The sequence below is a fragment of the Trachemys scripta genome, chromosome 3, assembly GCF_013100865.1.
Source record: "Trachemys scripta elegans isolate TJP31775 chromosome 3, CAS_Tse_1.0, whole genome shotgun sequence".
NCBI classification, from domain to species: domain Eukaryota; kingdom Metazoa; phylum Chordata; order Testudines; family Emydidae; genus Trachemys; species Trachemys scripta.
In genome coordinates this window covers 39494333-39507778 of record NC_048300.1, presented here as the reverse complement: position 1 = coordinate 39507778, position 13446 = coordinate 39494333, and positions in this window count along the sequence as shown.

Below are 13446 nucleotides of genomic sequence, written 5' to 3'. Positions count from 1 at the left end.
ATGGTCTAAGGACCTGAGCGTGCAAACATATACAAGCTCAGTAATCTTGCTCAAGTGAGTAGAGTTACGCACATGCATAAGTTTTGCAAGACTGTGTCCTGTATAAAGAGCAGGGGAATGCACGTGAAAGGCCTGAAAATCAGGACATCCAAAATATGACTATTTTTAAGGCTGATTTTTGACTTCTCAAATTCAGAAGTTAATGGATTTATTTGAAAATCCTTAAATTCAAGCTTTAATCAGGGACCATGTGCTCAAAATTTGGGGCAGATACATGAGTAAGAATCTCACCAGCTCATATACATCATGTGAAAGAGTCAAAATGGTGTAAAAGGGTGGTAAATGCCATGTATCTGTGTCTGGCACAGGCACTGTGGAGGATAAATGGGAAGCTGCCTCCCAAGGATCCCACTGCAAGCCCTGTCAGAGGATGTGCCCGGGGTTTGGAAACAGCACATCAGGGCTGCAGCACCTAGCGCTGCAGAGATTCCAAGCAATGGTGTGGCCCATCGGGCAGGCTGGGGAGGCTGCCTGAACTCTGGACAGGCCCCCAGGGATGTTGAAGTCCTGCCCCCAGAAACAGCCCAGGATTGGGAGGGTACAAAGGTAATTTAAAGCCACCGCTAACTCCATCTCCCCCTGGACTGCAAGTTCTGAGCTGTGCCTCAGAGGCACAGCACAGAATCTCCCACCACTATTTTTCATACCAAAATAAGATTTGAGGGCATCACCCTGTGACTTTACCCTATACAACTCAGTGAGAGTTTGGACACTGACATCAGTGGGAGGCGTCCCAGACCCTACGTGCACAATAGAATCAACCTTTAACTACGAGTCATTACCACGCCGCCATAACTTCATACAAACAAACATCACAACAAACTGACATGTCTGTAATTATAATCACTCACCACAGAACATTTGACTCTTTAAAGGGAAATATAGCGGGTTTTAAAATCTGCTTGGTAGGAACCGCTCAGCACTAAGGGCCTGATTCTGCATCGGCTCCTTGCACAAAACTGTTGAAATCGACGTGAGTTTTATGCACAAAGTGGCTCAGCAGCATCACGCCTTCATCCCCCGAGGGAACCATGCAACCAGCTATAATATACCCTGTCTGCTGGAGCTCTTCCCATGTTCGTTTTAGGGCTATCAAGTGATTAAAAAAATTAATCGCAATTAATCGTGCAATTAATCGCACTGTTAAACAATAATAGAATACCATTTATTTAAATATTTTTGGATGTTTTCTACATTTTCAAATAGATTGATTTCAATTACAGCACAGAATATGAAGTATACAGTGCTCACTTTACTTTTGATTGCAAATATTTATATTTTTCAATTCACCTAATACAAGTACCGTAGTGCAATCTCTTTATCGTGAAAGTTGAACTTACACATATAGAATTATGTACAAAAAAACCCCTGCATTCAAAAATAAAATAATGTAAAACTTTAGAGCCTACAAGTCCAATCAGTCCTACTTCAGCCAATCACTCAGACAAACAAATTTGTTCACCTTTGCAGAAGATAATGCTATCTACTTCTTGTTTACAATAGAGGGTCCTGTGGCACCTTTAAGACTAACAGAAGTATTGGGAGCATAAGCTTTCGTGGGTAAGAACGAAGTGAGGTTCTTCTGAAGAAGTGAGGTTCTTACCCACGAAAGCTTATGCTCCCAATACTTCTGTTAGTCTTAAAGGTGCCACAGGACCCTCTATTGCTTTTTACAGATTCAGACTAACACGGCTACCCCTCTGATACTTGTTTACAACGTCACCTGAAAGTGAGAACAGGCGTTTGCATGGCACTGTTGTAGCTGGCGTTGCAAGATATTTACATGCCACATGCGCTAAAGATTCATGTCCCTTGATGCTTCAACCACCATTCCAGAGGACGTGTCCATGCTAATGACGGGTTCTGCTCGATAACGATCCAAAGCAGTGCGGACCAACGCATGTTCATTTTCATCATCTGAGTCAAATACCACCAGCAGAAGGTTGATTTTCTTTTTTGGTGGTTTGGGTTCTGAAGTTTCCACATCAGAGTGTTGATTTGTTAAAACTTCTGAAAGCATGCTCCACACCTCATCCCTCTCAGATTTTGGAAGGCATTCAGATTCTTAAATCTTGGGTCGAGTGCGGTAGCTATCTTTAGAAATTTCACATTGGTGTCTTCTTTGCATTTTTTCAAATTTTCAGTGAAAGTGTTCTTAAAATGAAGAACATGTGCTGGGTCATCATCCGAGACTGCTATAACATGAAATATATGGCAGAATGCAGGTAAAATACAGAGCAGGAGACATACAATTCTCCCCCAAGGAGTTCAGTCACAAATTTAATTATCACATTTTTTTTTAATGCGCATCATCAGCATGGAAACATGTCCTCTGGAACAATGGCTGAAGCATGAAGAGGCATAGGAATCTTTAGTGCATCTGGCATGTAAATATCTTGCAACGCCAGCTACAACAGTGCCATGTGAATGCCTGTTCTCACTTTCAGGTGATATTGTAATTAAGAAGTGGACAGCATTATCTCCCGTAAATGTAAACAAACTTCTTTCTCTTCGCGATTGGCTGAACGAGAAGTAGGACTGAGCGGACTTATAGGCTATAAAGTTTTACATTGTTTTGCTTTTAAGAGCAGTTATGTAACAGAAAAAAAAACCCTATTTGAAGTTGCACTTTCATGATAAAGAGATTGTATGACGGTACTTGTATGAGGTGAATTGAAAAATACTACTTTGGTTTATCATTTTTAAGTGCAAATATTTTTAAGCAAAAATAATATAAAGTGAGCACTGTACACTTTGAATTCTGTGTTGTAATTGAAATTAAAATATTTGAAAATGTAGAAAAACATGAAAAATATTTAATACATTTCAGTTGGTATTCTATTGTTTAACAGTGCGATTAATGGCGATAAATTTTTTAATCGCAATAAATTGTTTTGAGTTAATCGCGAGTTAACTGCGATTAATCAGCAGCCCTAGTTCATTTTTCTTAGCGCAATATCAAAACAAACAAATGTCCCTAATTATGATGAATATCCACCAAAGTCTCAAATCATGTGTAAGCTTCCAATTTCTTTTTACATACGGCAATTTTATTTGTGAGGTTTTGTGTGTGGCTCACAAAATGCCATAAAACTCATCCTCAAATATTTACAATGTGTTTATACTTGTGTTCATCTCTGAACAAATTGTTTGACCTTATTTGCAAATGTGTTACAAGAACTCACAATGACAGATGATCTTTCACGGGCAATCACAACATAGAAGTGAAACTGAAGCAAGGCTGCTGCACTTCTTTGTATATCAAAGTGCACCGATCCACTTGAGACACAAGTCTGAACTGTAGCCACCATGAAAGGGCTAGGGTGAAGATGGAGGACAGTCTTCTTTTAACCTTTAATATACGAACATGCACTTCACGGGTCAGTTTGCGCAGTACACGATGACATTTTGACACGCAAAGCCTGAGGGGTTGATGTTACCCAGTCATTCAAATCACATAATTAATGTGCATCTGGGTTGCAATAATAAACAATTCTGATGTATATGCACTACAGGCAAACTTCCCTGGTTAAGTAAACAATCCTTTTCCTAAAAATGGCTCCTATCCAAAACAAAGTTTTCAACTATCGACCAATCTGACTCTTAGTTTATAAATTCATGTTCAGGGCTATCAACTATTTCAGCATCCTAAAGCTGACAACAAGGTTGAAATCATTAAAGAATTATTTGGCTCTGTATCTATAAATTTTATGTGTGCGTGCGTACAGTATCTGTAGGTATAATAGCCATGTTTAAAAACTTAAAAATCAGAACAGCAATCAGGGATATAGAGCTTTGTTCTTTTACCACACATCTGTTTTACTTTGATGTAAACAGTGTATCAAACACAGGAAAAAATCCTACTTTTTCATGTTATTCATTGATTATTCCATAAACATATGCCTCATGTCAACCACAATAATGATTAGAAATAGCTGCAATTTCACTGCTGACTACATATTGCTTTATACTGGGTAGACTTAAAAAATTAAACGTGAACATCTTCTTTTAGAAAGATGTTTTTGATTCTAAGTAGAAAAACTATCTCCCTCCAATTCATTTCCCCTTGAAAATCACTAGGACTGGTTCAAAATTAAAAAGTGAGAAAATATTTTGACATTTCCACAACTTTTCCCCTCCAACCAGCCCTAAGCTAGTCAAGACATGTTTAATTTCAAATGTTCACATGACAAAATACTTGTTAATTCCTCCCCCTTTTTTGACTAGCCCTAAAAAATAATCACAAACCACTTCACCAATAACTTATCTTACTGGACAGAAGTGATAGAAGACGCAGCATGAGCATAAGTTGCAGTATGTAACAACAACTATTGTCAATGGGCAAGTTTTATATCAGAGAAAATATTAAAAACTTTTCAGAGGCAGAACATCCTTGTAAATGATGTACCTGCAGTGATGATGCACCTTGATGGGTACACTCAGTAGGAGTAAAATAGCTAAAAGACATGGCTGAAGATCATATTCATCACCCAAAGAATATATTTAAAGGGTATAAGTCAGTCCAGGCTAGTGAATCTACTCACCCATCCCGTACCATGAAGATTAATTCATGTTTTCATTATAATCAATGTTATTTTGCTTACACAAAACTATTACTTATTCTGGGCAAGTGGGAAGGTAGATTTTTGCAAGGCTAGCATAAGGACAGATCCCAGCCTAGCCCCACTGAAACGACAAACATCACTGGGACTAGATTTTTGTCCATAATCTCCTCTCAGTCCATGGGGCAGGGAGGGCAGGCATACAGGAATGTAGAGTTGTTTCTAAGAAGCATAGAATTGCTGGTGGGTGTCCTGCCCTCTGAACACTTTTGCAGAGATGAATTTTAGGGGGCAGATCCTAAATTGTCATAGAATTATGTCAGTATCAGTGGAACTATGATAATTTACAGTAGCTGAGAATCTGCCCTACAAGTTTTGTTCAGTTTTTAAGTCCATGTTGCTTATATAATATCATTAAAAGACTTAAGTTAGAAAGCTTTGCAAGATCTCATTTGTTAACCATTATGATGCTCAGTATGACCTTAATGCACCAGAACCATTCTACAGTCAGAGTTTCCCATATTATTTCTGCAAACACCTAGAGCTGTAGTCTCTGGTAATTTCCCCCCTGACATGCATATTCCGAAAAGCTGTCAAACAAGTATTCTGTATTATTTTTTCACATGTATTTTTCTGTCTAGCCAGATAGAGGGTCACTATTTAGAAATAGCCATGACAAGTGAAATGACTCTTTTGTCCTTCAGTTATGATGAGAATGAAACCAGAGTGCTTGGTTACACATTAACAGTTGTACTTTCAATTAAACTTCTCTGAATGCAGGTGCCACTACATGAGCTACTGATAACAAAGGCAAAGTTTAAAGGTTTTATTTGATCTCACGCCTGTTTGAGCCAGGAGTGTTTCTCAGCCATTAAACATAGCTAGGCAAAATATATATAGAGAGAGCAAGGCTTTTTTAAAAATTGGTTATAACAGCATTAGCAACTACCAGGTACAAGAGTTGGTATTATTATTCTACATTATGGGTCTGATTCAAAATCCACTAACGTCAATAGAAACTTTCCCAGTCAGTTCAGTGCATTTTTATAGTCTTTGGCATTTAAGTCCTGCCCCTACCTCGGGATAGCCCATTTTAGGGCACCCTCGGGGCTGATCTAGATTGCTTACACGAGCTTGTAATAGCCCCTTAGGGTCTGTCTACACTGCAGTTGGGAGTGAGCCTCCCAGCTCAGGTAGACAGAGTTGAGCTAGCAGGGCTCCAGCCAGCATGTTAAAATAGCAGTGTGGGTGCTCCAGCTCAGGCTGTGAGCCTAGGGGGTTGTCGGGCGGGTGAGAGATCCTAAACAGCCTAAGCCGTGATGTTCACACTGCTCTTTTTAGCACGCTGGTGCAAGCCCTGCTAGTGTGAATCTGTCCAGCCAGGCTGGGCCACACGCTCCAGCTGCAGTGTAGACAGAACTTAGAAGCCATTGTGCCAAGAATTCACATAACTTTAAAACTCCTTTTCTGGTTTTTTAAACAAGCTTCCCAGGAAAATTGTAAAGAGAGGTGCAGTGTGACATTAATCTGCTTCTTTTTGAGGTCGTTAAGGAGAGTTGAAAACCAGATTTATAATGGCATCTTTAACTATAGACCTATTACCATCACTACATAATTATCACCAGCATCGCCTCCCACACACCATTCATCAATTTTTACTCTCTAAGTGCATTAAATGAGCTATTGCTAATGGATGAGTTGTCTCTGGAGTCATAGAGATTAATGAACCAAATTTGGGAGGCAGACTGGATTTTATTTTTTTAAAATAATGATCAAAAAGTGAACCTTTCCCCACAGATGTTTCTAATGCAACTCAGGCCAGGTGGAAAACGCTAAGTAGAACTAAATTTGCCTCATTGGGAATCTCCACTCCAATTTTATTTCCATCAAAATTATGCTTAAATTAGGAACAACAAAATTATATTTTTTCTTTGATGATGAAGCTGAAGTCTTTTAAAAGAGTTCACGTGGACACCAATGAATCTTATTTGGATAATGTTGATAATGGGCCAAACTAATTCTGCACCTCCTAAATAATACTTATTTCCACATAGGGGAGAACAGCATCCTTAAAAACATGCTAGAGAAGATCAGCATGCAGAGCAATTTGTTCCCGTCTGTGAGTTACAACCATAGAACACAAGATTTACCAAAGAAAATTGACTTCAAGTAGTTCATTAAAGGCCTGATCCAACACACTTTGAAGTCAATGGAAAGACTCTAATTGACATTAGTGGGTTTTGGAATGGGCTTGAAGCAATCATCAATTCAGTGCCGGGTGGTACTGAATAATACTTGCTACCATCTGTACAGTGATGGTTAGGTGGCTTGGTAAAACCAAAATTAAATCCAAAACTAAAGTGGATTGAGTGGCTCCATGTCCCATTTTTTACTCCTATGGTTTGGGAGAAACCTAGTTCTGATATTGACCCATCTCTAATTTTTCATAACCCTAAAACTGAAGGTTTTTTTGTTGTGAAAGGTAAGCAAGTAGGTGCTATTACGAGCCATATGTTAGCCACACTAGCTCTGCTAATAATATGTAGGCAAACCACAGACTATTGCAGACTCACAGCAGAAACTAGGCCAGTTCCCTGTTGCCTTGCACCTTATCTAGTCATTTATTATAGCAGTTCAGAGTGAGTGTGAAATGCTGCCATTTTGCTCTCATGATGTGGAGTACCCAAGGTGCAGGGCCACAGTGAATCAGGTGCACTGTTTGGTGAAATATCTGCTCTTTCAAATCATCACATTGGGTAAGAGCTAAGCTTGCTTTAATGCAGCATTTGGCTTTATTTAACTGCACCATACAGAATGGAATAAAAGACAATGATTACATTTAGATCAGGGATCGGCAACTTTCAGCATGCAGCCTGCCAGGGTAAGCCCCGTGGCCGGCTGGGCTGGTTTGTTTACCTGCCACGTCGGCAGGTTTGGCCGATCATGGCTCCCACTGGCCGCGGTTCGCTGCTCCAGGCCAATGGGAGCTGTGGGAAGTGGCGCGGGCCAAGGGATGTGCTGGCCGCCCTTCCTGCAGCCCCCCATAGGCCTGGATAGGCAAACCGCGGCCAGTGGGAGCCACGATCAGCCGAACCTGAGGACGCAGCAGGTAAACAAACCGGCCCAGCCCGCCAGGGGGCTTACCCTGGCAGGCTGCGTGCTGAAGGTTGCCGATCCCTGATTTAGATTAAAACCCATTTTCTCTGTCTGAAAAGACAAGTTCTTCTTTTGTCCTTAATACTGACAACACCCAGGGTCACTGGGCAAAGCTCTGGTTCCTGGGCCAAGCTGAACTGTCTGAGCATAGGCACGGGGGATTCCCCCCAAAGAATCTTCCTTCCCACAGGATGCAAAGCAGCAGCAGCAGTACTAATCTGATGCCTTGCAGCCTCAGGGATGCAATATATTAATAGGCTTTAATGCCAGAAGGGACACTTGTGATCTTCTAGTCTGACCCATTGCATCACATGGTACTTCCTACATCAACCCTGTATCTTCTGGTCGAACTAGAGCATATATTGTAGAAAGTTGTCTGGAGTGAATTAGACTTCAGAGGATGGACTTTCCACCACACAGCTCCTGGTGGTGCAGTACCCCCCACTTCTGCATGAGGAACGGCTGGTGGAGCCATGCAGATGTGCATTCACCCTTCCCCCAAAATGCCTATCTGTTGTGAGGCTTAGGAAACTCCCATGGGGCTATGATCTAGTCACTTCTTGTGTGTGCAACTCCTACATGCTGATACCCTCTGTCCCACATAGCAGATCCCCATTAGTTCCCTGGTGTTCAGGGCCTTCCACAGCTGTAGGAAAGAATTAGCCCCGAGGAATATATATTCTGAGTGAGAGATTGCCATTTACAATTCACTGTGGTTCATGTTATTTTCTAAGCGCAATAGGCACTCAGAGGTTAAGCAATATATGTACCAAAAATAGCCACCTTGCTTTACAACTACCAGAGTTCCCTGGGATCATTTGGTAAGTGTAACCCTATGGCCTTCTCCTGGACACCTCTTTGTTGCCTCAAGGGAGCCCTGCAAGTGGTCCCTTGCCTCAGTTTCTCTCTTGATTCCTCAAACTCAGTCCAGCCTTTGGAGTACATAAATAGCCCTTCTAGGGGGTTAATTAAATACCGTAAACCAGAATTCCCCAGAACAGTCCAGACAATATGTTCATCCCAACACCAGGTACAGTTCTGACCTGAGGCTCTCACCACATCTCTCCCCAACTCTTGCCTGGAGACATCAGCAGGCTCACCCGTTCATCATTCCCCAGCCTTCAGCCCTCTCTGCAGTTCAGCCAGCAGGCATTTCCCTCTGCTGCTGCTCTCCTCCCTCTCTGGCCATGGTTCTTTGGACCCCTGCCTGCTTTCTGCTTTTATGAGCCTGATCTGGCTCCAGTGCTCAACCAGCGAACTCCCACCACTCCCTCCTTCAGGGGCACCCCCTCCCTGAAGCTCTCAGCCCAGCTCTCCTCTTCCTCCAAGCTCTCTTTACCCTCAGGAATCTTTTCCCTTTTCTAAACGCTGGGTTCTAAAATGCTCCCTCTAAGCTCACTGTCTCTCTCTCAGGATTCTGGGCTCTCTTCTGAACTCTTATTTATAAGTCCTGGGGCAGCCCCACCCTCCTCATTACACCACACTAGGGTGCACCTGGACTGTAACAGGACAGCCAAGCCCCATTTCATTTAAGGGGCCAGCTACCCTGCAGCAGTAAGTTAGGAACACAGAAACTGCCGTACTGTACCAGATCAGTTGTCCAACCAGTCCAGTATCCTGTATCTGACATTGACCAATACCAGCTGCTTCAGAGGAAGGCATAAGAATCCCATAGTTGGTAACTAGGGGACAACTTGCCCCCCATGGAAAGTTTCTTCCTAACTCTCGCTAGTTAAAGGTTGGCTCATGTCTTAAAGCATGTTAATGTCGCTAGTGATCCTGGCACTAGCACTGCATGACTTGGTCACAAAAGTTGCAGGACTGTCAAGCTGTGATTATATGTATGTATGGAAGAATTATCACCGTCAGCAGGGCTCCCTTCCTGATAATATTAAAATGTATTTTCTTGAGCTCTTATGCAGCCCCGTACCACCAGCGTCCTCCTGAAATTCACGGTCAGTCCCTGAGAGATTGGCAAATAGAGCAGTCAGAATGGCAGATCAGATAGTCCCTTTGACTGCTCAAAACTCTGGACAAAAAAGGACCTGATAGAATTGCACTGATGCCAGTGGGAGTCTTTCCATTGGTATTAATGGAATTTGGATTGGGCCCCTGGATGTGGAATGAAAGTATTTCATATAAGGGGCTACGGTGAAATGTTGTCCTGATTTGGCATTTTCTGGTACTGGTTAAAATTCATAACGAGCAGGGGGGGAAACAATTTAGAGGGATTTTCTCTGCCTTTTGCTGCCCAGTCTCCAATATCTGTCAATGCTCAGCACAACAGAAGAAAAAGCACAATCCTCCTAATATGTTAAACTATTTTAAGGCCTGATCCTGCACACTCTATTCAGGTCAGTGGGGACTTGGGGTACTCAAGGAAAGCAGAACCAGACCCTTAGTGCTTTTCGTGACTTGATGTAATCGTAATTCTAATAATGTATTTCATAGCCAGGCCCAAGCAACAGGGCAACCCACATTCAAGAAAACATCCTAATAGATAAGTGAACAAACCACTGCTTACATGTCTTTGGTTGCCTATTGTGCATTGTTAGGAAATAAAAATGACTCTAGCAAGCCTCTAATAGTAATGGCACCAGCAATACTTATCAGGAGCAGACTGCTTTTTGTACAAATGGGTCTGATAAAGACCATGCAGCAGAGCAGGCCACAATTTAAACTTGTAGAATGAACAAAGATGTATAGCTTATCTCTTGGGGCCATTTTCCATGCCTTCAGAGTATCTGACAGTGGAGCCAGTGTGAATATGTACTTTGCATGATAACAGCTACATATGTAGCCTGTACTTTGCACATTGTCTGGGTCTGAGCATGCATAGCTTCCTGCTTAATGATGCAAGGCAGGTTACCTCTGGCACATGGGATCTGCCACCACTTCAGCTATCCTGGCTTCAGTATTCAAGGTGATTAAAGCCTTTATTTTAGGATGAGAATGAGCTACGTTGATCATTTCCCATTGCTGCCGCTAAAAGTGGTCTCAGAACAAATGCAAGTAGTTTTTTCAATCAGCTCTTAATACAATTTTTGGTCACAACATGATATTTTAGGGAGCGTCTCTCAATTTCGACTATTCTGAGTGCAGCAGATTTGCTGTGAGTTTATTCTTACTCAGTTGTCTGTCTCCCTCCAGGAAATACATGAGTTTTCTATGAGAAAACCCTAAATGCTGTCACTCCAGTACTCCTCCCATCAGAAACATACAAACTATTTCGGGCTCTGCATGTTTGGTAGATCAAGAGCCAGCTATAACTGTACCCAGAATCTGTACACTTGGCATCAGATCACTGAGGCAGATGCTGATCTCATTTATAGTAGCTGAAGACAATGGAATTACTCTGTATTCACAGTGATGTATCTCATCACAGTCTCTCTCTCTCTCTCTGTGTCTACATTTCTTACCTATTTAGGTTTTCGTGTTGCACGTATCACCAAGGTATCTGGTCCATTTAGGGTTTGCTCTGGCTCCTACTGAAGTCACTGAAAAAAACGTCCATTGATTCCAGTTGGGACAAGAGTACAGCAATTGCAGGATTGGGCTCTTTGAGTGTTACGTGAACTGCAGATTGCTTCCATTTGTAGCCGTTTCATGAAAGGAAAAGCAAGGACATTTTGCCAGAAGAGGAGAAGACATCAGGGGAAAGGCCAGAAAGCGGTTTATACAACAAGTCTGAGTTGACATTAAAATAATGGGATTCTCGCCTGTACGAATAAAATTTCACAACAATGGAGGAAATGCCATGATATTAAGAACCTTCATTTTTTTTGGGACTGTCCCAAAGTGAAAGACTCCATATTTCAGAAAACTGATGCATGATTTTATGGAACACGTATAATCCCCATATTCCCATTACTATGGCATTAAGGAAGTGTCCTTATTTACTGAAATATAAGCATTGTAGCTGTGTGTTATTCTCACTGGAGACTAATGACTTGTTTTGGTTACAAAAAACAAATATTCACTGTGGAAATAAAGCTCACAGAAATAAAAGAATTAAGAGAAACAAGAAGATTTGCTGTCTAACAACCAAATGGTTTGAGGAAAGCTGGACTGGATGGTGATGCAAATCATTCACATCTGAATGATAAAACATATGCAATAGTAACAGTGGATCTGATCCTGGATTTCCTTGAGCATATAAACCTCCCATTTACTATGATAGGAATTTTGGATCGTCAAAGAATTACCTCAGTTACACCCGTGCCACCTTACTGTTTTCAAATTAGAGCCTCAGTCACACCTGTATGATTTCATTGTCTGTGGGGACAATCTGGCCCTGCAATTGGAATATAGTGCCATCAACAATCTGCTGATACAGAAGCCAAGAGAGACTTCAGCTTCCCCTCCTATACTTGTATTCACCCTGCTCGTCTGACGAGGGTAAGGAATGGAATAAACTAATATTTGTCACTAATGCTAGTATTATTTCAGTATATCCAGAGCCCTGTAGGTGTGCATGGGGTTCCACAGACAAATGTAGGAGGAGTTGATGACCTGTCCCTGCAAAGTGATAAGCACTTCATGTGAGCAGTTTAGCTCCCTCCATTTTCATCAACTTCAGTGTGAGCTGAGAGCACCAGAACCTCTCAGAAGAACTCATCTATAGTCCGCATGCACACAGGGAGGAGACAGCATCCATGTTTACAAAGATACTTTTGAGATGCACTTTAAAGGAAGGAAGAAGTGGGATTTCTAAGCATGGACATTACTAGGGAAGGACTCTGGGTTGATAGTGGGCTGGATTCTGGCCCCTTCGAGCTGTTCTGACAGAGCAAAGAAGCCAGGAAGCTGCCATGACCAGATTCCCCCAGGATTGGTGGCACAGATTTGATGTAGGGGCCATGTTATGGGTGTGGCTGGAGTGTCACTGTACTCAGGCTGCCCCAGGCCTGAAGGAACAGGAAGTTGGCTGTTACCATACCAGCCAGGGCAAATTAGGCCGCTCTAACAGATGTCAGGGATCAGACCAGCCTTGGGCTAGCCCCAGTATGGCAGGTGCACGTATAAGGTAGCATAAAGTCACTTTTGGCCTCCCATCAAGCCTTGCACTGAACATAGCTCAACTAGACCTAAGGTCCTCACATAGCTAGGTTTTCATCTCTAGCAGGAAAAAAAAATCACAGGTTTGTAGTAGCTGCTTTCACAATCACTATAGCAGCACAAAACTGAATATCCCTGAATTTTTGGACATTGTGAGAAAATAATTAGCTGGAAACACTGCATTACCCTTCCAGGTATGGGTGAACCCCCCTTCTGAAATACATGTAATCACTACTAGTACTGCAGGGCCTATTTTCAAACCTTGCACCTCAGTTCAAGAGATCCTATTAGAGAGTTGAATCCAAAGCTTTCTGAAGTCAAAATGAAAGATTTGTATTGGGTCCAATAGGCTGTGGATTGGGCCTACAGTCCTCATATTTTAAAATGAGGGCCCCATCATTCCGAATGATCATAAGCATTACCACTGTCCATATCCTTATGTTTTATTTCAGCAAACGCTGGAATATTCTAACATTTAGCATCGCAATCATATATTTAAGCTGCAGTTAATAAACATGGAGATGAAGGAAAGGTATCACTGCTCTTCTGCCTCTCAAGCATGGCCACTCCTAATCAAGAGAAATGGGAGAAGTTTGGTGTACGGAGAATG